Source organism: Myotis myotis, unplaced genomic scaffold, assembly GCF_014108235.1.
Source record: "Myotis myotis isolate mMyoMyo1 unplaced genomic scaffold, mMyoMyo1.p scaffold_m19_p_3, whole genome shotgun sequence".
NCBI lineage: Eukaryota > Metazoa > Chordata > Mammalia > Chiroptera > Vespertilionidae > Myotis > Myotis myotis.
This window is the reverse complement of record NW_023416335.1, coordinates 195,949,281-195,974,628: the sequence shown is the minus strand read 5'-3', so window position 1 is coordinate 195,974,628 and position 25,348 is coordinate 195,949,281. Positions and strand designations below refer to the sequence as shown.

The 25,348-nt window shown below is 37.5% G+C and overlaps 1 long non-coding RNA gene across 1 annotated transcript in view; it reads right to left on the bottom strand.

The window, feature by feature from the left end:
* Nucleotides 1–16,560, bottom strand: part of LOC118649812 — a 56,704-nt gene extending 40,144 nt beyond the window's left edge. The window contains exons 1-2 of the long non-coding RNA XR_004965751.1: nt 16,463–16,560; nt 14,562–14,706 (exon numbers count right to left, since the gene is read on the bottom strand). This is a non-coding gene — a long non-coding RNA (uncharacterized LOC118649812). The remainder of the gene's footprint in view (nt 1–14,561; nt 14,707–16,462) is intronic.
* Between the last annotated feature and the right edge of the window lie 8,788 nt (nt 16,561–25,348).

The following is a 25,348-nucleotide window of genomic DNA, read 5'->3' as shown; positions in this document are numbered from 1 at the left end:
GAACCCAACAGTACAGTCAGATCCATACAGAGAACATTTAGGAAGGAACTAAAAAAATTCACCAACAAGGAGCTGATAGAAGAGGCAAAGTATACACTTGTGAAATAATTAGAAAATATTTTAAAAAGAATAGTGTTTCGATGTGTCAGACAATCATAAAATAAAACAAAAGAATGGGCCACCAACATATCCCTAACAATTTCTCTGGCATTTCCCAAATCCTTAGGTAAGGTCATTTCCCCCCATAACTATACCTAACATGTAAGCATATATTTCAGAACATGTATAAATATCTTCAACTTCAACTATACTAATTTCTTTTTCTCCCCCCAATCCTACCCCAAGATTTCTCGCCCTATAGCTATGTAAGAACTGAAAATATTAGAGGTAAAATAGTAAAATCCCATGGTACATTTTAGTACCTTAACAACATTGCTTTTTTGATCATTTGTATTTCTTTCTGCTATTAGTAAAACTTTTTTATTCATTTAACAAATACTGTACTATTGAGTTTCTAAGAGGTACTAGGTACTATATTTGGTATAATGTTAGGTGACAGGGATAGAAGATGACAAATGGAAAAAGTCCCTAAACAGACAAAATCTGGTTTCCTTGTTTTAAAGGTTCCTCCTCCCTCCCCACCCCCACAAAACTAATTCTATAATCTTCCCTAGCAATGTTGCCTGGGTCCACCATAACTACTTTAACACCTTAAAATACTTAAACTTTGTTTCTTGTTTCTATTAGCTCTAAAAAAATAGCATGTATCCTTTACATATATAAAGTTTATGACATGTGTGCATATTTTTCATTTGTTTTTAAAATTCCCTTTAGATTATAAGGTAAAAGCTGCTGTACAGCAAGGCAGAATGATAAAAATATAACATTAACTCTATTTAAGGTCTACCTGTAAAGAGCTTAGGATGAATTTTAAATTGAGGTTCCATAAATCATATTAGAAACATAGACTGCTCCCCATAGTCCACTTGATATTTCACATATAGTTGACATTGATTATGATTTACTTTTGTCCCGGCTTAATTGAAAAATGTCATTCATTATAAATACTATCATGCAACATGCCCAGTTTGTGCCGGGGATTAATGTCATAGCTTTAGGTTTGAAAACAATTACTATTAACTTTTTAAAAGATATCACAAAACCAGGACCTGCAAAATTGGTCTTGAAATTGGTCTTAAATCTTCCCAGTGTCTGTGGAGCTGCAGAACAGAATGCTTCACTTTCTCTCTCAAAATACTTCTACTTCATCAGCAACAGATGAATTTATTAACTTCATTATTAATTCAAATGATTTTTTCATTTTTGTAAGCCCCAAGGTTGTCGCACTGAGATCAGCTCTCTCTGTGTGTTCCATAAAATATAATCAATCTCTATTATGGTCGTGAAAATGGTATTTGTCACTTCGCTGAGAAAAAAAAATCAATATATCTTCCAAGGTTGAACAGGCATTTAATGCAACGAATTGAAGACTGTTAGAGAAATTTAGCTTACCAGGGATTTAGGACAAGCTAATTGAAATCCAGAAAATTCATAGTTGGCTGGCCAATGAAATACATAGATACACTAAAGAAATTAATATTTGGGCATTAGAATAACCTGTCATCTTCAATCTTGACAAGAAAATGGATTTGGACAGGCAAATCTCCAAGGGAGTGTCCATTTTAAAATACAACAGTGAAATCCATACACCCCCAAAAATTCTTTAATATGGCTGATAAATAACATAGGCTTCATTCTCCTTTCATATAAAATTTACCTCTCCCAGGTAGAGAGATACTTATCGAGATGCAAACTTGTAAAAAAACTTTAAAGGTCAGAAACCTAGAGCAATAATTGTCATTGGAAAGTTTTGGGGCTGTCAATGATTGCAGTGGTTAACTATAGAGCAAAAATGGTGTCACAGGGTTGGAGAATCGAAGGCATATCTGCCAGACTCCCACTCAGAGAGGAGCCCTGACCCTGTTCTTCCAGATCCTGCCAAGTCACCCTCAGCAAAAAGGAAGCTTGCTCCCTGACAACCTCTTATTTACAGAATAACTCTTCTCGATCGAAAATTCTTTGTCTTGAGCTAAAATCTACTTTTTTTTTTTAAACTGCCACTCTTTGTTTTCAAGTCCTATATTTGGAGCAACCTGAAGTCAGTCGGTTGCCTTTCTGTTGGATCAGCCCCTTCAATGCTTGAGGTCAGCTGTCTTCTGCTGCAGCCCTTTTCTCTTCTGAACATAATCTACCTAGTTGCTTCGCCCACCTCTACTAGTTCACCGTTTACAGTGCTTATGGTTTCAAACGTTCATGGTCCTATCTTCCCAAGACACTGCAGTTTACCAATATGCCCTTTATTTTGTACCACCAAAAAGAAACAAGAAAACAAGTGTGTTAAATCCAGTAGAGTCCTGATTGACTGTAGTTGGAAACTGCAATAGAAAAGTGAATCCCCACTTTCTTTTTCTCTACAGCAGCGTCATTGGATTTGTGTTGGGTTGAGTTTATGATTAAACAGAAGGGCTATGAAGGCAGGAATTCTTGTCTGTTTTGTTTACTGCTCCATTTCTAGTTCTGAGCACACAGCAGTTCTGAGCACACAGTAGGAACTCAATAAATATTGGACGAATGAATTATAAGAATAAAGCATCAATTTAAAGCAGCTAGGTCTTTGCTTATTGGAACTGTTGATAAGCCAGGTCCCTTCCAGTCTGCATTCATGAAACCAATTTTAAAAAAATCTAAACATAGGGCTTTGTACCTGCTGAATATTGCCTTGGTTAAGATCAAGTGGTCACAGTAGCTAAAACTATATCCAAATGAACAAAAATTTTCTGTAAAGCAATGGTTCCTGTTAACCAATGAGACTTAATGGATTCAAAGCCATTTTGTCTTCATCATATGCCCCAATTTACAACTACAAAGTACACATCTCTCTATAGGTCAATTCATTCAAATTTTAATCCTGCTGTAATTAGTCATTTCATTTACTCTTCAAAATGACATTTATTTCCTACATGAAACAGCTGAAACACAGCAGATTAATAACTTGCCCTGAGTCACACCATAAGTAAATCCCAGGGTCAGGAGTAAAATTTAGGGACCTCAGGACCAAATTTTATGTTTTCCATTACTCCACACTCTCCTTTTTAGAAAATAAAAAATAATGTAAAATGGAAAATAATGTCAAGGAATTTCTAAAAAGAAACATTTTGAAATAATTTGTATCTCCCTGGTAAAGAGGAGTACAATTTCCCAGAATTTATTGCAAGTTCCCAGTAGAAATCTGTTCTCCTTTAAATATGTTCCCTTCTCTGCTCTATAGTTTCAAACAATTAGAGATCAACATTCTAAAAGATTTTCAACTTTGAAATTTATATCAAATTTTGAATTGTCATTCCTATAACAGTAGAAGCTAGTTGATGTAGAAACCAATAATTTAAAAAAAAGTTTAGGAGAGGAGAAACAAGACTCAAATCATGGACTCCATATAAATAAACCGTGTGTGCATAATGACTAATCAACCGCTAAATTCAAATTAGAAAAAACTGTACATGAAAAAATAATTCAACACATTCACTTGTTTGGTAGGAATGAGCCAAGATAGATTAGGAATAAATTGAAAAAAATTTTAATTTGGACCATTTTTGTTAAGTGTCACATAGGGTAACCACGTATGATACATATTTGTATCACCTACCAGGTTTCTGGAAGTAACTCCCTATGTGATAAAAGATCAAGGCACTTTTGACCAATGAATTCAAGCACCTGCCAATTTAGTGAAAATATTCCCTCCAAATAGGCTAATATTCTACTGACACAAACTGGATAAATCACTTGTTCAAATAATGGCATTATGATCATACAATGTACCAACCTTTTTAACTATCTTGAAAATTCAATTTCTTATTTAATAAAAGCACATGATAATACATCTTCATTTGCAACAAATCTGTGGATGCTCAATTCATTTTATGACTTGCTCAATTACAAAGTAAATAAGTGACTCATAGAAATCATTTATTCGTTGACAACAATGAAAAGCAAAGATCTTATTTTCTCTCTGGGCTTAACCAGCCCCTCTCTGGTCTACATGAATAGGGTTTTTTAATACCTTCATCTGTTGTTGTCACTGGCAGAAAATGTTTCTCATAGAAGTTTAACTGTAATTCACTAAAATGACAAGATTAATTTCTGAAATTATGAAACAGATCAAATTAATGAAATGTATTTCCTTGTATCTAACATGGCAGATCACTCCATGTTAAGAGACAATTATACTAAATCTTCTGTAAATATGTTTCCTCCATTGGAAGTCTTGGAATGTAAACATGCTTATGTTAACTGATCTATTCACTAATTAACTTATTCAACAAATCTTTATTGATCACCCACTATGTGTCAAAAACTAGGTTAGATCGTGGGAATTTGAAGAAATAAGGCACACGATGAGTCAGTCTAGTGGGTGAGACATAAACATAAGTATAAAATATTAATACAGTGCAGTAAAAATAGCATTGCAGGGATCGTTTTAAGGTCACACATGTCACTGGTACTCAGAAATGTGAATATACTTGTTTCCAGAATATTCTGACCTCATTCAGTATTGGGGGGGGGGGGTGGAGAGTTGGGAGGAGAGAGGGAATGGCAGTAAAAGAAAGGGAAAGGAAGCCAGAGGAGGTGGAACCATCTTAATTGTCCATCTAAGAGGATTTCATTATAAAATGATTTATCCTATATGGCAGGCTCTCAGCCTGAATCTGGGAGGAAAGTACAGTGATTTTTATGCTGATTACATGGAAGCCTTAAGATATAAAGTCACTTATTTTTATTTAAGTGGTTGAGAGAAGAACCAGGCCAGCAAGTTTAGTCTCAGTCCCACTATGTCACACCCCAGAGAACGTATTAATGAAAAAGCGTTTTCTACTTGGAGGCAGGCTTCAAAAATTGTCTATGACAGTCAATTAAAGGCTTGACTTAAGACACAAACAGAATAGAGGAACTCTAGTATCAGCTTACTCTTATAATGGAGTCTTTATAAAACTAATAATTATCCCTTCTCAAAGGTCTAGCTTGATTTTTGTAAACGACATTTCAAGCAATGACAAAGATGGCTGTTGAGACAAGTAATGATGGGCTCCCGATTGAAATCCTATTCAAAGAATGAACTTTCTGAGAATCACTTTACCACACAAACTCAAGAACATTAAGTCAGTGACTCGAGCTCCCTTTTACTTATGCCGCCTTACACAGTGATAAATCTAGTAAAGAAGAGCAGCTGATTCCTGTCTAAATATTTGTCTTCTTCTAGAGCTGACAGAATAATTTAAGACTTTCTGCTGAAACCTCCGATATTGTACTAAAAAATAAAAGCAACGTTATATATCCTGATTATGTAGTCTCTGCCTCCGTCACTACATTTTACTACTTTCGACTTTCAGATTTTGCCCCGCTGTCCTTTTGTCATACCCCTGGATCATTGTCTAATTCCAGGTAATTTAATTAAGAGATCTTCACTCATCTCTATCTCAAGAGTCTAGCACAGTGCCTAGGATATAGACTCGCAGAGGCCCTCAAACTTTTTAAACAGGGGGCCAGTTCACTGTCCCTCAGACATTCCACACATGCGCACTGCAGGCCCCGGACGAGTCGGCTGCTAAGCAGGACAGGCAGTGGCGGCAAAAACACCCGGCGGGCCGGATAAATGTTTTTGGTGGGCCGGTGGGCCGTAGTTTGAGGACCCCTGATATAGAGAGTAAATATTGAATTGAAAAATAGTTTTGATATAATCATGTTTTACATTAATCACTGCAAATTAATGATGGGAAAATCCAGATAAGGAAAGAAACTTATAATTATTTTCATTTTGATATGTCTATTATGTTGAACACAAAGACCACTTTTACTATTAGCTAAATAGGTAAAAAGGAAGGAGATCCTAAAGTCATTTATAAAGTTATATTTGGAGAATTAACAAGATAGCTTGGTAACTAATATATCCCCCTGTCCATTACATTATAATATAAAATCTTATGTGGTCATGTATGTTTATGTTTTTCAATCTACCTACCTGACTTATATATTAGAATACAATGTACCATTAAATGCACTTATAATGGCTACTTTTATTAAAATAAATGGTTTTTCAATAATAAAAAGACTTCATATATACAGAAGTCGATACATATTTTAAATGGTTCACACCTCCATGTATTAAATTGATTGTGTATTTATCCACTTGGAAATACATAAGAAAATAAACTGCTTTTTATATACCTAGATCTGACCATATCTTCTTTCCATTCTATCTAAAAATTTATAAATCAAATTTTGATTCTTTTTATAATAAGAACTATATGAGTAGAAATTTTCTTAAATTCATTTTAAACACCTTGTCATGACAGGGTGATACCAAAATTTAAATCCAGCTCTGAATTTTTTTTTTTAGATTATACTAAAACCTCTAGAAGAATCTGTATGGAACAGAAGCCCCCTGTGCATCATCCACTTATCAATATGCATCACTTACTACGTACATCTTGTTAGTTGATGGATAAGAAAAATGACAAGAGTTAGTAAAACATGTTATTGTCACCATATATATTTAAGGTTTGCATGAAATAAACTATTTGCAAGTCACAATAAGATGCCTGAAGTATTCATTGCTGCAGAAAACAAGTGTTACTTTCAGTTAGTTTTCACTGTAAACTTTTTCAGTCTTTGTTGTCATATCCAAGCACCTGCTACACTACAGTTAGAGAAATCTACACATGGCCCTATGCAGCTGTCAACGTTTGTTTCTACTTTTGTGGAAACCCATTCTTTGCAAGCAGTCATTCACTTGAGAATATTTGCATTCAGCACTGATTACCTGATTAGTAAGTTATATTCTTAACTCAAAATTGTTTCTGTGATTCTATGAGCATAATATAGGAGTTGCATATTAATATTTTTAATTGCTGTGTGAGTACCTTCAGGGAATTACATTGATTTTTGCCTTACACACTTCTAAATAATTTGTATCCATCTGACAACTACACTTCACCGATTCCAAAAAATATATAAATCCCAGAGAGAAAATGAGAACCTAGTGTTGTCCAATTAAAACCTTTGATGGGCCATCAACAGCAAAATGAAATAAAAGTGAGCTGAATCTAACATGAAGATTAAAATGAGAAGCTCTCAAACGACGGTGACCAAAACCCCTAGGAACGTAATCCTTCTTATATTACTCCCTTTACCATTTCCTTCTCTAATAATAGAGTAAGTCAAAGCATCATTTTCCAGGTTTCAAAGGGTAGAACTCATTGTGGCGATGAGTGAAATTACTCATTTTCCTATGCTAATATTCCGGATATAAAACAAATTGAAGTCTGAAACCCTATGTATTGGGATCTACAAGATATGGCAAAAATAAATCTGAAAAGATATGGGACCCCCTTTTAACAAAAATATTTTTTCTAAGAACTTCTTTCGTCATGTTTAAAAAAAAATTACAATACTCAGATTCTTCCATTATTGGTAGTATAAAAGTCAATGCTAAAAGCTGAGGTTTTATGATAATACACCCCTTACAGTTGTGAGTGTTCAAAACAGTTTATTCTTGTATTATTATTTATCAATTATTGTATTGTTTTCCATATAAACAACTCTAAACTTACTTTTGCCCCATCCTGTATCATTTCCACACTTTTACAGATGTGAGCAAAAGGATTGTGATAGACCAAGGGGTACAAGCAAGCTGACCTCTGGAACACGTCTGAGTTGGCAGTAGCTCTTAGGTCTGTTGTCTCCTGGTAAGTGGTCTTCCACTGCTCTGGATCCAGGGTTATAGACCCAATTCTTATATTCTGGGATATAGCCAACAGGTCTACCCTATTATGACATCCAATCCTAGCTCAACAACTTCTCCCACTCCATCCTATCTCTGGATTTCAACCCCCGCCCAATCTCAGCCTCTATTCACTCCTGGCTAGCTTCCATGTGTGCTCCAGTTCCCAACTAAGACCTCACTTACTGAGGAAACTATCTCAGACACACCCCAAGACTTAGCTAGATCCCCTTGTTAGTTATACGCACTATGCCCTCTACATACCCTGTTGTCTTATATTTAATACGAGATGGACATCTGTCTCCCTGTCTGGAATAGAAGAGGGAATGAGTGTTTTCATTCACTATAGTGACTCCAATCCCTAGAAAAGCTGTACTGGCACATGTAAAGGCATGATGCCAAGTTCTTAGTTTTGTTTTTAAAAAGAGCGTTTTAAGTGTATCCGTCTCTCTTAATAAATGAACAGTGACTGACATATTTTTAGCACTTACTATCAGCTTCCTTAAATGTTCAGTTGTCTTTATGCATATTCAGAACTGCAGGATTCTGGATGGGTATTGAGCATGTGTCTGGACAAAAATAGGACCCTGGGATTTATTCTTAACACTTTCTTGTCATGTACAGGAATGTACTACCTTCACACTTTCACTGACATTTACTGTAGTTTTGGCACTCCTCAATGACCCTTAAATGCTGTGTGGCCCCATCCAAAGTCTACTTAGTAGCCAAGAGTTGTGAGGCAGGCTAAATAAATTTCATAAATAGAAACTCTATATGTTCTGCTTATTAAGCCATTATCTCTCATTTATCTCCTGCAGACACTGCTACAGATGGATGTGGAGATGGCACTTGCTACAGACCATGTTTTCCTCTGGGAAACACATGTTTGCTATTTTTCATGGCCATTCTACTCTAAGACTTGCTTCCAGAAATATTGAAAAAGGAGCCATCATTAAGCTAACTTCCTCTGCCCAGAAGAGGAAGCAGGTGACAAGCATTTCTGTAGTCACTGTGGGAACTAACCAGAAATGTTGGCTGTGCTGGCTTTGTTATCGTGTTCCTTTTCATTTCTTTAACCTACTTGGATGCAGCAGGAGAGAATATTAATTAATCAACACAACAATGAGCCTGTCCTCTGGAGAGAAAGTGATATACTTGCAATATATTGGTATCTCTATTCTATCAAATAAGCTAATTTACAACGGTCCACATTTCTTGGTTATGTAGGTTATGAGAGGATAGGCCTTCAAAGTATAGATGTGTTCTATCCAAAATTAATTGAATTGCTCTTGGTATATTGTTAAGACATTCTATTTAATGTTAGTGAGATTTAAAAAAATGCAAAAATAGAGGCCACGACTTTCAATATTTAACTGTGTTTTAGTATATTGCCAACCTGGGTATTATTCAAGGCCTTACTGGTAAATGTTGAAATCAAACCTATGGCTATAAGCCTTCTGTTAATGAGGGAAGAAACTGCCTTATCTTCATATCCCAACGGTCTAGAGCTGTTCTTTTCAAAACATTTCCCGTGCATCAGTGCTGGTGCAGCAGTTTTGTTATTGGCCCCCCATAAGATAAGCCAGAAATCATGAGAGTTCAGACGCATCTCCAGCAATGCGACAGAGGAATTTTATGTTTGTTGAATGAAACAATAAAGGATAGAAATTGAGTTTTGTATATCTTTTTAAATTCTATTGTCCCCAGTAATTCAGTTTTATTCTATTTTATGAAAATATCAATACACAACATGTAAATTAGGAGGGGAACAGGTTCTTTTTGAGATTTAGAGCACTCAGACTGGCAGTGTGGCCTAATAGGAAGAGGTCAGGTCAACGTGGGTGGGATTCCAGCTCCTCCACTTAGAGCCATGGGGACAACTTACATAAACCTTCTGTGTCCCCATTGCCTCATCTGTAAAATGCACAGAATGCTGTCTATTTTTCCAGATTTGGGGGAAAATCCAGAAAACACTGCCTTTGGTGTCAGGGGGCCCTCATTTTCCTCAATTATAAAATGGACATAATCCCAGTGTCCAAAAGTTGTCAGGATTAGATAACTGGGTAAGTCTGCCACTCTGCCTATTTGGTGTTTAGCGGAACTCCAAAGTTAGCAGTTATTAGTATTGAAAGTGTTTTGCACATAGTAGGTACTCAAAAACTACTAGTTTTTATTGTCTCTCACTTGTGTAGAGGACCCTGCAAACGTTATGCCTCAAGGTCCTAGTCTACACTTTGGAGTGACGTGGGGCCTCTCGGCCTGATCATGCAGAAGCTCTACAGGGTCCTTTGAGAAGCTGCTTATAGATCTAGCCCATCATTGCTGGCCTCTTGTCTACTAGTGGACATTTCCCCTCATATTTTCATCTCAGGATGTTCTCCTCTGGAGAATTATCCCTGCATTAAAGATGTCACACTGGCAGAGGGAACTGACCATGATTAAAAGAAGCACATGTAGCTATTTCAGTAATGAGCAACGATGTCAGACAGTGACGATCCTATCTCTTCTTTCACAAACTACTAATATAATGTGTGTCTCCACTGTCCTCCCTTAAAAAATGTTACTTGAAGGGGCGTTATTATGGGCAAAAAGAAGACCAGAAAGCTTCTAATTACTTTTGAGTTTACAAAACATGGATTTGATTCTTACAACACCATGGCAGACCTTGTTATCCCAACTTCATTGACAAACCCAGGGTGAGAAATTTGTTTTCCACGCATAGATTGCTGGTGAAGGCATACCTTCAACTTGAACCTGGTCCTTCAAACCCTCAAATCTGTGCACCAAAAAATAGAGGTGAAGTAGAGTTACATAACACAGAAGGCCATGTCAGGAGAATGTCTCAGCATAATGGTTTGATGTGTGAAAACTTTAAATCATGAATACACGCCTTTGTAAAAGAAATACAATGGGCAACTAAAAATGAATTATATGGATGAGATGTGGGTAGAAAAAAATAATAGGTGTGTATCCAAAAATAAAGAAGAGTATTAGGGAAAAAGGTTTAAAGGAATGCAGCTTGTGGTCTCAGGCATAACTAGATCCAAAAACCCACAGACACAAACGGGGGCGAAACAAAAGAAGGGGGGAAGCTGACAATCGTTCCTAAATGGCCCCAGGCTTGGAGAGGGAGGCAGCCTTTGAGGATGTCAGACAAACTCACAGGGGAGCCCCAGCAGGCACCTTTGGCAGCAGAACTAACTGCATCCCTTGGCCTAGTTAACCATTCCCACCTCGGGAGAGCTCCAGAAAGCAAGGGAGAGATCACCCCACAAACAAATGTCTCCAGCTGCTGCCAGATGTCTACCATCTCATCAGCCCAGTATTTGATCTTTGATAAGAGGTCATGACCTTTACAAGGACAACGCGCCCCCCCCCCCCCCCAATGTTCTCAACCATCTAGACCTCTGTGTAGATAAAATTTCAGTCCTTACTTGAAAGGAGGTTTTAGCAGGAAAGGTAAGATGAGAGGCAGGGCACTGGACATTTGAAGGAAGTAAGGAAAGAATACACCTTCTCAAAGAAACTAGCAATGCTGAAGGTGGATCTGTCCCTTCACAATTTTGCCTAACAGTAGCCATCATTCTTTGAATATGCATCCTATAGAAAAATTGTGTCTGGGGGTAGATGTGTATATGCACAGGCACGTAGTAAATAATAGTAACACTAAAGATATTCTAACATTTTTTGATCTTTTACCATAAGCCACGCACTGTGTTTTACACTCATTATTGCATTTAATCTTTATAGCATTCCAACTGGGGTTGTATGTTACTTGCTTCATTTAATAACTAAAGAAGCAGGTTTAGACACTGACGTTTATACAGCTAGAAAGTGGTAGAGTAAAAACTCAAACTAGTCAATCCAATTCCAAGTTAACCAGTACATTTGTGTCCTAAACTTAAGATGCAATATTTCTATCATAACACACAGACACACACACACACACACACACACACACACACACGCACTATTTTGGGCCCTGCAGCAAAGAGGCCAGAGCCCCCCTATCCACTCAGGTTTTAACACATACCAAGTACATGAAATTGGACTATGAAGGGAAAAAAATGCTGCATTTCATTGTCAGAAAAGATGGAAAACAAGGAGGGAAAAGTGAAAACAGAAGGTTATAAACATTAAGCAAAAAGCTCTTGTCAAAAGTAGAAATGGAAAGTAAGAACTTTCTGTATCTCTTAAAAACAATGAAAAGGTAACCTTTAAAGCTTGAAGGAATTGCTTTAAGTTTAATCAAAATTTACAACTTTTATGAGGCTTTCTGCTAAATTCTGAGAATGATCATATAAAATCCCTGGGCAAAAAAGAAAATGTGCACAGTATCACATTATTAAGGTAATTTACAACTCACCTGTCTACTGTCGATTCATCAGTCTCATAACCTTGTATACGTCTACTCTGTGCATTTTCAGAATTAAATAAAAGTGTCTGGGATATGAGATAGTATTGGGGGAAAGAGGTAAAATAGTGCCTGGCACATAATAGAAGCTCAATAAATGTTCTCTGAATAAGTCATTAAAAGGCAAACATAGCACACTTGACTCAAACACCAGATTTTCTCAAAGATAAGGAACTTAAACCCTTTAAAATAATAAAACTATCATGATACATAATGGAACAGAATGTAAAATGTGAGTGAATATCTAATCTAAAACCCAAAGCTTCAAATTAAAAATGGACTTGCTTTGGTGCCTGCTTAAGGCAACACCAACAGCCCTCAAACCCTTAGGGGGTCTTATTCTCTCCTCTTCACCATTTTTATTACTTAGCTGAAACATTTGGACAAGTATGTGCATATGAATACATGTACGCATGTACTTCTCCTGGATTATGGACCTCTGACCTTCCTATTTTAAAATGAATCTGTTTAGGGAACTGTTCTTTTATTTCATGTTAGAGAGGAATGGTGCACCCTTCCTTTTAGCTTATTATTAACAGATAGCATAGTGGGTCCCTCGGGACCAGAGCAGCTGAAAGGTAACTGATTCCTTCCTTTTCTCTTCTTCATGACAATTATGCTGTGATTCACATTTCAGACAATTATTTGAACCAAAACCAAAAGAAAGACATTTCATTCTCCGGCATTTTTCATTTAACAAATTAGAAAAAATATCATTATCCTTGTCTCCTGTCCTTTTACCTCTTGCCCCAAACCAGGGCTCTCCTGTGAAAAGGATTTTGAAAACCAGACAGCACCAACTAGACAAATGTTAGACCTCACGCTATTAGACTACCAGGCCATTCAATGCACTAAAGTGTGGTGGGGGTCAGCCGTGTCGGGTGTCGGAGAGAATCTGGGCATGTCCACGGCAGTGCTGAGCTCGCCAAACAAGAAGTCCTTGGCAACTCTGAAATATTTTGAACGTATTGATCCAGAACCTTTCTTTAGAAAATAAATGAGTATCATAGATTCCTCATGGACCCCAAGGGACATTTATAAATAAAAAAAAAGGCCTTTGTGAACTTGAGGCCAAAGTGGTTACAGAATTGATCTGCCTGCTAACACAGAAGGGACCTTATACTGCTGAAAAGATTCCAGGTCCAGTCATGGTGCAGGCATCCATGGGGCTTTTAATCATTTCTATGTTGTTGTTGTTTTTGCTAAAATTTCAAAAACAGTTATTTTTAGTTTTCCATGGCACCCTCTGTTAACTTTAGATCTAACCTGTTAAGATATATCCATAGACTAGTCATAGAACATAAAACAGAACAAACTAGGGTATACTCCAGAGAAGGAAGATGAATATGAAGGCTCTAAACTCAGTGAGGAAGAGACTTGGTGAAATTTAGTTCAATATATGGCATGCGGGAACTAGCTGAGGAATATTTAGACATATCTATAAAATGAGCTATGATGTTATCACTCTAATCTGACACATCACAACAATTTAGTTTTCTCACCTTAAATGTATATTACATTTATCCCTCCTAAGTGACTCTTGTATAGTCCTCTTAAGCTTCCTAAAAATATATCCAATATGAATGCAAACTGATATTATTCATCCCAATTTCACCACTTGCAAGGAAATGCCCCTGAGGGTACAATTCCACAGTCTGCTGTTGACAGAGAAAGGCTGACACCTAAGCTTTCATTGCAAGGACCTGAGACAAAGGCATCCGGGGCAGGGTGATAGGTCAAAAGGTCAAGGACCAATATAGTGATATGCTTTAGGATATTTGCTTGATTAAATGAGCTTCATAAACTATTTAAGGAGGTTTATACTTACCACTTATGAGAGAGTAATCAAATTAACAGAACACAGCGAAATCAATTCTCAATGTCTTGTTTTAATAGAAGTAAACAGTAGCATTTAACTGGGCTGTTTGAGGAACTCCAACAATACCTATATTTTATGAGCATTTTCACCCTGCATGTTTAGTTTCTGCTAACTCAGGAGTTATTATTAAAACTATTTGGAATTCTTCTACCACATTGTATTTAGGCAATGGCAGAAAGTAGCCCAACAACATGCTGGGTAGAAGGAGACATGCATTTGGGTGGACAAAAGCCACCATAGTTAATCCTCAAAAGTGAAATTTCGGCACCCTATCATCAAGAGTTGCTGGGCATTTGATTAAATACCCCAGGCATTTGGTCCTCAACCTATTTTCATCCCCACCCCCCACCCCCTGCCACTGGCAAACAAGAGAAAATTAGACCAAGAACCTGAAGAAACAAAGTATGTGTACTTTAATAAAGAAATGCTTTTACCTGCCATGCCTGCTGTGATCCAAATGGGCTCTCCTTTCACAACCTTAGTCAACTTAACTCCCAGCTGGTGGCTCTGGAAAACGTAGCCGTGCAGTCTTATTGCTCATGCAGTCTTATTGCTTGGTTTCTGTTCTTTCACTGTCAGCTGGAATACAATAGAGTCAAAGGGAAACAAAAGAGAGATGCACCCAGAAAGGACCTGGAGGGTGGCAACAAAGCAAATGAAGAAAGTGGTAATGAATCCAAGACATCGTGCTGGCCCAATGTGGCATCCCAGACCACTTTCACGCGGAGGATAATTATGCTTCAATTAACTGTCGCTTTTCCCCGCAGATTCACGATATTTTACAAACTATAAATTATCTAGTAGAAATCCGACTTGGCAAGATTTTAGGCAATGTCATGTGATGCACTTAACCCAAAGAGAGAATAGCTACTATCATGCTACTCAGATATGGATAAAACATATTTTACATATTGTGGGAGACTTTGATATAAAGATAAACGGTGTTGAAAACACTAATATTTTGGGAATACAAAGAGAACACCTGACCACTTTGATGGATATGTACCAAATAACAAGTGCTAGATATGTAATATCCTTATATTGTGTCTACAGACATGTGGGGCTTTCCATATGTTCAGTTCTTTTGTTATCTCTTCATTGTCTTTTGTACATTTTTTTTCTTCTCATGCAGATGTTATATTATATTATTTTATTTTATAACAGTAAATAAAAGGCTGTCCCTTACCACAAATCTATATTTCCCATTTTAACTGGAGAGCACTTGAAAGTATGCCATTATTTTTGGTTTGTTCACATTTAAGAATTCACACATCAACAGTTAAACCTTATCAAAAGTTAGAAAATAGTATGCCTTTCCCTCCCATAACAATGACAATGTACATAATTTATTTTTTATTTAAATATGTGCATGCTAAATGAGTCATAATTTTCTAAGCTGGAAAGGTTGAAACATAATAAAAATAATATAATGAATACATAAAGAAAATCCATTAGTTTGGTTTTAAATGTCTCAAATTGATCACAGTTTAGACAATGTATATGAAGCTTTATGTTATAGGTTCATGTGTCAAATTGATAAATGAAAACTTTCTTGGGGCTAGGATAATGACAAATAAAATCAAATGTAATCTCATTTAATGGGACAGGGCAAAATCTCACTTCATCAGATGGTACATTCAGAATGTTTCATTTTTCTTTGTTGTTTTATTACTAATGCAGTAAAATCATTCAAATAGTCTTTCTTATAGGACATTGTGTTCAAAATAATCAGAGTTAGGGTATTAACTAGATGATCCAAAGTTAGAGTATAATTGTAAACAATTGTTATTGTTGTGGGTTCAGCCAGTCTGAAAATTTAGGATAAGAAAAAAAAGAGTAAGAATTTTCCACTGGGTAGCAATAAAAAATAATATTAAGGTAATTTTATATATTACCATGAACTTGCTAGCATATTTTAATTTCTCAGAATCAATTTTTGATCCCACAAAATATTAAAACTCAAATTATATCTACCCCTGGACATAGGAAACTGGTAATTTGGTAATTTTCTACATTGAGACCTGAATTATCTTTCTCGATCATATAACTCTGCTCAAATTCATTATAAAAATGACCAATTTACTACCTCACTTAACATGAGGGAGACAATACTACAGAATGTGGGTCTCAGGGTAGAACAACCAAATGCTACCTGGGGACAGATGAACGTGCCAGAGCGTGTGCGAGTGACTTAAATTGTTCCAGTTATTCTTTTACTTATAAAACAATTTCTATAATCCCCATTATGAGTTCCAAACACATACACTTTGAAGTGAGAGCCATTAACATACGTCATTTCCTACTTCCAGAAGCCAACGCACAATAAATCTCTTACCTTATAGAGATGGAGCAGCAGAGGGCTCATAATAGAATGAGTGATGCATAAAATGTTCTGCAGCTCACTTCCCCTGGGATTTATCCTTCCAGACCTAGGAACACCGCCTGCCTGCGTGGATGGAATGCTAAGCAATGCGGCAAAATAACCAATGCGTTAGACATAGCTTTTCAACTTTGCAAAATCTAGAAGAAACTGTAAAATAAGTAACAAATAAACAAGTATGTGTCTAAACATTTGGGCACAAATTAGCTGGAAAAATGCACTGTTTCAATAAGGAAGATGAGAGGTGGACTCATATTTTTAAGTATGAATGTGTAAGTAATATGCTTTTTCTTAGAAGCTGAAGGACTATTGCATTCTTGGTTGTTTTAAGAGAGAGACTGTTTTATAGTGTGTAACACAATTACTCCACAAAGAAATTACTGTCTCTGAATTACAGTTAAAATGTTGGTCAAATAGTTCATTTTTTCCCTTCAGAAGCATGCAAAGGAATAAAGAAAAGAAGTAAATCTAAAAGAAACACATGAGAAACATATATATATGTCCAAATGTTCATTCAATTTCCTCATTTATTTTATTGAAAAAAAAGTGTCACTTATTTTTTGAAGGCATAGTTTCAAATCAGACTTGTCTCTAAGTCTAAGTTTAGCCTCCATTCCTTGTGTCATATTTCTTCAGGCATGAGAAGGAAAATCAATGCCCCCACTCACCTTGGGAAGAATGTCACTGCCATGTGTCCATGGTTCTATGGGACCCAATAATCCGTGGCTCAGCATTGATTTTTCTATGACACCTGTAGAAACAGCCTCTCCTTCCTTTCTAACAAAATATAGCAACAAAAATTGTGTAGTTTCTGAATAAATTAAACAGAGGCTTTTAAGTAAAACTTCATCCTGTAAGGAAACGTAGTTTACATTTTCTGAAAAAAAGATAACTGCTTGCTTGTTCTGAGCCATTTAACAACCTTTTAAAGATAATGTGAACATATATTTTTAAAGATAACTTGAATGATGTTTTCTTCAGTACTTTGTAGCTAACTCATATATTACCAATAGTATTTATGTTTCTAAGGAAATTGACAAGTTGTAAATAAAGCCTATCAAACTTCAATTTCCAATATTAAAATATCTCCAAAACAAACCTCTTTTTGGCTATGAAAAAAAAAATACAATGGTGTATTTAAAGTCTAAAGTTTTGATGAAATAGGGGGCTGTCCGGGCAGTAAAGTAGAGTAAAGCAAACCCTAGGAGAGAGGTTAGGTTAGCCTTTCGGGGGTATTTTATAGCATTCAAGGAGTTGGGAGAACAGGCAAAAGCCACCAACCTTTCCACTTTCCTTGACAAATATAAATGCAAAAGAAAACTTTGAAAAACCACCCCAAAAGTCATGTTTCCAGCATTTTTCACACACCTGATTTAAACCTCAAAGATATTTGTTTCACCCTGGGCAGACTTCTCTGGGCATGTCTGCATTTGTTCCCTGCAGCCATTCTGCACTGAATGGAGAAACTACAGTTGTCAATCCACTCCGTCACTACTCCATCAGCCTGAGAATCTGCAAAATAAAAATGCAGTGTTAAAAGAAATCCTTTCACGTTAGCTTTTCCTAGTAAAGTCCTAGAGAAGAAAACACAGAGCAGGTTGCTTCCCACAATATCTGTGACATCTTGGTTAAAAGTGACAGAGCCATGTGGCACTCTGACAGGTGTAGTGTTAAGACCTGACAGATGTAAGCCTGCAAGAACAACCTCCCTGTCACAGATATTTAAGCTTATGGTAAAACTTTGATTCGATAGACCCTTGATTAGCTTGTGCAACTGTGAGTGCTACTGCCTTTCAAGTTCATCACAAATGATGCTGTTCTTCATATTACTGCCAATTTAAGTTTCCGTTCTGCTAAAAGGAAGGCATTTGAACTGCTCATCAAACCTGCGCACATTTTTTTGAGTTAAAGACTTAGATCAATCCAAACTTCAGCTCTCAGGGGAGAAGTTCCATTGTTTATCAGGCCATGTCTACACTGGCTGAGCAAAGCGCTCTGTTCAGACGGAGAAGCGCCTTTGGCAGCTAGAGTCCACATAGCTGACCCATGGATGCTCGGTGTTACGTCTCCCCCTAATCACGCAAGTACAGTGAAATTATTAAGCATTTGATGACAATGACCCATCATGACAAAGAAAAAGCATGACATGATTGCGGTTCTAATTTATTTGCACGGTAGTCATTTGGAATGTAATTCAAAGGACTTATAAATATAAGGAAAATGCTTCCACTTTATAGGCAAGGGTGAATATGGGCATTGAAATAGTTGATAACTCAGAATTTGGTTTAACCATGTCATATTTGTTCTCAACAGAACACTGGTGGCACAATTTTAAAATGTAATACTTTTTCCTAACTGGTCTAAGTTAAGCTTATGACTCTAATTTTATATTTATGGGAGAAAAATCCTCAAAGTTTCAATAATTGAGAAGAGGATTCCGATCTCACAAAAAAATGGGTCAAAATGATCATCAATATTTTGAAGGAAATATTTATATTCTTCCCACCTGCACCATCAAGACTGAGTAACAACTGTGGGTGCAATGCCCTCAAATCATCTTGAATGTGAGATCCTTTCAGAATTCTAGAAGAAAAAGAGGTTTAGCAGAAATGTTCTACTAGCAGCTATGAAATTATAGGCTTCTCACACTTCCACCCAAACACACTCAACCCTGTGAAATAATGGGTTCAACACTAATCACCTCTGGAATTTCGCCAGGCTTCCTCACTTGTGAGTGGGCAGAGTTGGACCAAATTGCCTCGAAGGTAGAAAGCCTGTCTCACCCCCATGGATGCCCTCAGAGGGTGTCAGAGAGAATCCATTCCAATGACTTGCAGGAAGCAGGGGGAAGGCTTACATGTGTGGGAATCTACCAGAACTGTGCTTCGTGAGCTATGATTTACCAATATCACCCCACCATAAATTTGCTATGTCAAACTCCAAATCCCGGTTTCCCTGATCACTTGGACCTTGAAGGCAGAATTATTTCCCCCTTCCCCCCTTTTTTTTGCCACTCCCATCTTCACATTTTCAGGATAGTGGTCAGGCTGTTTCTATTTTATAATTGTTCAATTAAGATGCTAAATCCTCTTTTTTGCTGGGAGCAAAATTCCTCCTTCAGACTGAGTCACGGCAACACATTAGTTGAATAAACTTATAAATTACCATTCAGACTCTGAAACCAAAAGAAATCTAGGTGATCTAAGAACTGCTTTACTTAGCAAAGTCTAAAAGAAATCGAATCTATTATTTCCTCTTTCTATATAAAAGCCCCGAAAATATCTAAATATAAAACCACTGTTGCTATCTTTGCCACACAATGTTCGAGGGCCTCACGATCAGGATGATCATGATCGTGAAGATACAGCAAACACCCGTAGGGTCCTTACTGTGTGCCAAGAGCTGCTCTAAATGCTTTATTGGCATGAACTCATTTAATCCCCGTGACAACCCTATGGTAGGTCCTATTATTTCTCTTTAACAGAACAGAGTCACAGAGGCAGCAAGGAACTTGCCCCAGATCATATGGCAGGAAGTAGTAGAGCCAGGATTTGAATCGAGTCAGCTTAGCTCCAGAATCTACTCTCTCATGTTGCTTTTTTTTTTCCCCTTGCTTGGTCGCGGCAACCAAACCATGCCATCATTGATGGAGATCCATATCAGAAAGTGGTTTCTTTACATTGTCTCTTTCTTTACTGTGTGAGTGGAATTAATATGCAAGAGACTGTCTGAGCTGTTCTGACTCCTAGGCTCATATTCCTGCTATCTACTTGGCATTTTCTTTCATATTGAGCCATCATCTCCTTCTCTCAGAATAAGTTAGATGCAGTCAGAAGCAAAATTAATTCTCACTGATCATCATTTCAAAAGAGAATTTATTCCTCTAAAACTTAAATTCTGGAAGATGCTCACTGAATGTGGAAAATATCAAATAAGAAAGACACAGCAAGAATAAAAGTGATTAAACAGGGCCTCTTGAGTAGAGCATGGACCTAACTGTTGTCTCACAGAATCAGGCCTCCTGAAGTCACACCCTGATAGCACTTTTTGCAAGTTGGACCAGTTATTTTTATCTCTCTATGAACTTAGTTTTCTCATTTGTAAAATGGGAGTAAGAATAGTTCTACCTCTCAGGGTTTTGAGGATCAAATCCATTTAAAATGCTTAACCCACTACATGGCTCATAATGAGCATTCAGTGAACGTATGCTGTTGCTATTACTATACATTTAGCTTGTATGAGGCTAGCCTCCAGCTACAACTGAGCACTAACAATCAAAAGGTTTACCCATTTTGGTGTGAAAGTATTAATACAGATTTGAGGAAAATTGGTTGTGGTCACAGGAAATCCTTTCGGCCCAGGGATAATTTGGTTTTAAAAATTTATTGAGACTTATCTCCACATAGAAGTTCGTTCCCCTTTATTATGTGATGCACAGGCAGATCACAGAATCCATCAAACTACCGGAAAAGCCATTAGAGCTCACACTGTTGTAGGACACTCACCTCAAGGGCCAGTAGATGTTTCCATAAAGGTTAGGTTTTAACTAACACAGAAGGATTATTTGCTTAATTTTTAAAATTACATTATCCAGATTTCTGCACAGAGCTGCGAAAATGAAATTGACCTGGGCAGCAATTTTAACAATTTTGAGATTCCAGTGTAGTAAAACTATCTCCCCATCTGTCCATGTATTCAGCTTGCCTGTTTCTTTTTTTCCTTCCCTTCCCTTCTTTATTTTTTTAAAAACTTAGGCTTATGCTTAAGTCCCAACTCTTTGAGGCTGCACAGGCAACTAGGCAGAAATGACTGCCTAGAAACTTCCATCACTGAGAGAAAATAATGCAAGTACTAGAAGGAAATGATCGCTGAATGCCCACTTGCACTGAACTACTCGGTAAGTATTATACAAGGAAAAAGGAAAAGATTGAAACCTTTTTTTCCCCTTTCAGTTCTAAAATGGGCACAATGTCGGTGGAGAGAACAAGGAGCCTGCAGGCCCAGCAGGAGAATCAGGGAGAAGCTATTCGAGGTAAAACTCATTCTTTTGCCTGGATATTCCCAGGATGCACTGAAATGCCTTTTTGTGGTCCAGATGCCCCAGGATTTAGGAGCCACTTGCTGGTCTCCAAGCAGCTGGCAGTGAGGATGAGAACTTTTGCCTCACTTCCCAGTGCCTTCCCAAATGGCATATTCTTTGGCAATCCTGGGAAGAAGGAAGTATTGATGTATAAAGCAGCACCCTAATCAAAAATTAAAATTTTGCATCAAAGGGTCAGTGTGCAGACTCATCTGGTGTAAAGAGAATATACAGGAAATGGAATGGTGAGACAAAGCACGCGAGGTGTCGATTTGAATCCTACATCTGCCCCCATGGAAGCGTCAATGTTCAGAGGGCACCAACTTATAAACTCACAGACCAGCAGGCTTCCATTCTAAGATCTTAGCAATAATCAGCCTCTGGTCCTCTCGACGAGCATGGCGTGCCCCAGAAATACTTATCTGCCCAAAGTATCGTCAAGTGTGGGGCAGTTTTAGGGCTGGAACACATAGAAGGTGGTCGGAAAGCTAGAGAAAAAATAAACTTATTGATAGCAATTCCATTATTGGAAGGAAAATGGAAGGGCCAGGAAACACGCAGGGCAACTGATGTTAACATTTTCAACTGGGAATTACTTACACCAGAGATGAGGAACATCCAGCCCGTGGGCTGTAGAAGTCCCATGAAATAATTTGATCTGGCCCTGCCAAGGCATAAGGGGTGAGTTAATTAAATGTTTGGCCATACAGAGCAGCCTTATTGTTTGAGTTGTTAATTTTGTGGGGCTCGAGAATGATGTTATAAATATTCAAATTGCCCTTGGCAGAAAACAGTTTCCGCACCCTTGACCTACACCTACAGAGGCGTAAAGAGGTGCTGTCCTGGGCGCTCTGCAAGCAGGAAGGTGTGCAGAACCGGGGCGGTGAGGAGCCAGACAGATTGCCTGGTTTCTTACTGGAGAAGATGAGCCGTCAGATCACAAAAGTGGGCCCTTTCAGCAGCTCAGTGGGAAAGTCACCCCATGCTCAGGCTTTTTATCCGAGGGCACCATCAGGCCACTGAGCACAGCGCCAGGCACAAAACGCATCCTTGACCAGCACCCTTCTTACCCTCTTGTGGGTGCCTTACGTTTCCTTATTGCCACATGGTTAGGTCCCCTTTAAGGCTGATTTAACCCTTTAACCTGAGGGATTTTAGAAAGCATTCTACTTATTTCCTATCATATCCAAGTACCAACAAATGACTCGATTCCCCAAACAACAAACGACCTCCAAACACCGAACGGAACATAAAAAAAGGAAAAAGAAAAAGATCGGATCTTTGAGTGGTCCTCACTGGACACTCTGCGGACCTGCTGTCATTTCTCATTATCCTTTTTATTTTTATGATTCCCCCACACAAATTCAACCCAGCTGACTTGGCCCTTAACGAAATGAATGTGAATTAATTCTGATCATAAATTTTAATGACACAACACTTCAGGTACTCTCAGCTGGTCCAAATGCAAAACTTATCTTTCTCTGCGGTAAAACTGAAATTTCTTAGGGAACCTTGATGGTTTCACCTCTGCTATTTTGACATAATGAAATAATTTTCATATCTATAAGGTCAGAGGGGGCAGAACTGAGATGTCCAACTCCCCACATCCTTACCTCCATTCCATCCCTACATATTTCTCCTTCCCTGTGCTTGGCAAGTTTTACAATTTCATTGAAACACAAGTCATACAGCTTGACATCAAGCTTGATCTTGCCATTATGCTCGATTGTTCAAAATTACACTAGTCTCAGAATGTTGACAGAATTCCTCTCAATGTTTCCTCTGTTGGTTTATTAAATGGCAATGTCATACTTGAAGCATGGTTATTTCTGGGGCTGCTTGTTCAATTCTTTGAAGACTTGGCATCACATTAGAAAAGGTTCCCCCCCAATCTTGTACTATTCTCTCTATACCCAGTATATTTGACATGTCAAAAATAATTATAAGGGGCTTGATAAATACAGAAAACATTTCTCTTTCATATTCCAGAATGGGCAAGGGCAGGGTGGCTTTGTTACAGCATTATCCTAATTGGAAATTAGTATTCAGCATCAGCAATATTTCATTAAAAAGCAGAGGCCTGCTCTAATGTTTTAGGTTTCTATTTCTGCAACACCAGCCCTACTTCCCTGGCACTGTTTGTTCCTCACAGATCATTATTCCTGGCAAAGACCTTTCTTCCTTAGAGATGTCCCTCACCTTCTCGTGCCCTTTTTCATATGAGCAGTGACTTTTCTATGTCACTTATTAATACCAGGGCAGCTTGTTTAATAACAGGTTTCTGATTAGAATGCAACGAATAAAAGGGAGAGGTGATGATAACCTTGTGTTCAGAGCTCTCTGTCTCCTTAGGATGGGCACTGCCTGTTCTTTTCAGCACAGGCAGAAAATCTGTTTTGTATCCATGGCCAATGGAGAAGGCCCACACCTACATTTCCTTTCAAAGCTCACTATTCTCACAAAGGGCTCTCACAAAGAGTCCCACTCGGTCACAGTCTTGGTCATGTTGTAGGAAAACTAAAGCCGGCTCTCTACAAAATCATGCATCCTGTGCACCTCTCCAGGTGGATGGAACACTATCTAATATTGGGGCATTTCCCTTTTTACTGATAATAGGATTATAACACATTTTCTGATTTGTTGGTTGATATCAGTTCCTCTGACTGGAACTAGAAAGCAACTCAGCCCGATGGGCTTACACATGGAGAGGCCCACGGCTGGCTTCAATGTCCTGACACAAATTCTGGGCTTTGACAGAAAGAGTTCTTGACTTGAAAAGATGGCATTGGGTGTCTTCTCTACCACATATTAGCCTTGTGGCTATGAGCACACCATGTAGCCCCTGAGGCTTATTTTAGAAAATGCTGGTAATAATATCTTTTGAGGTTTAATAATAAACTAGACAATGGATATGACAATGAAAGCATTGATTCATAATAAAGCATTATACAAATACTCAGCATCTATGACTAATGAACAAATAAGTCAAGACTATAGACACCAAACAGAAATATAGCAAAAAAAAATTCTTATAAATATAATTATGTTTATTCAGCTTTTGGAATAGGGGCTTTCTTCTTCTAAAGAAATATCACCATTACTGGCATTTAATCTTATGCATATATCATATATGCAGGTGACCAACTTGCAAGGAATGATAATGCAGTTAAGTACTCAAAACTATATACAGAGTGGATATAAATGAACATTTCTTAATAATTCAGGAGGCACCTCATTGTCTTATCACACCTAGGGTCATAATTGTGATTATCAGTGGCTAATTTATAAGGGAGATGGATGGAATCCAAATGACTCTGTGATATAACTAAGCATAAATTTAAGGAATTAATCCACGCTATCCATCTTTAATAGTGTCACACGTCACCATTTCAACAAAGAAGTAGCATCACCTCAATAATTCTAAGTTATCTGACCTGCTCTTTTCAGTGATTTGTATTCTCCCTGAGGGGATGTTGGCTGCAGAAGCAATTCCCAATTCCCACATTCTAACAGATCACCAAGTATGATGCCCAAACATCGTGATTTTTAGGATATATTCAAGGTTGGGAATTTTACTTCTCTGCATCTAATCACCATATTGGGAAAGAACAGCAGGAAGTACCTGCAAAGGTGGGAAGTAGGGTGGAAATAATAGGCTCTGTCCTGACTAATTGATGGAACTGTCAAAAAGATGAAATGAATTAAAATTTGAGGAAGACTTTGTAACTTCCGGACAAATGTTAGGTGTTATTATAATTATT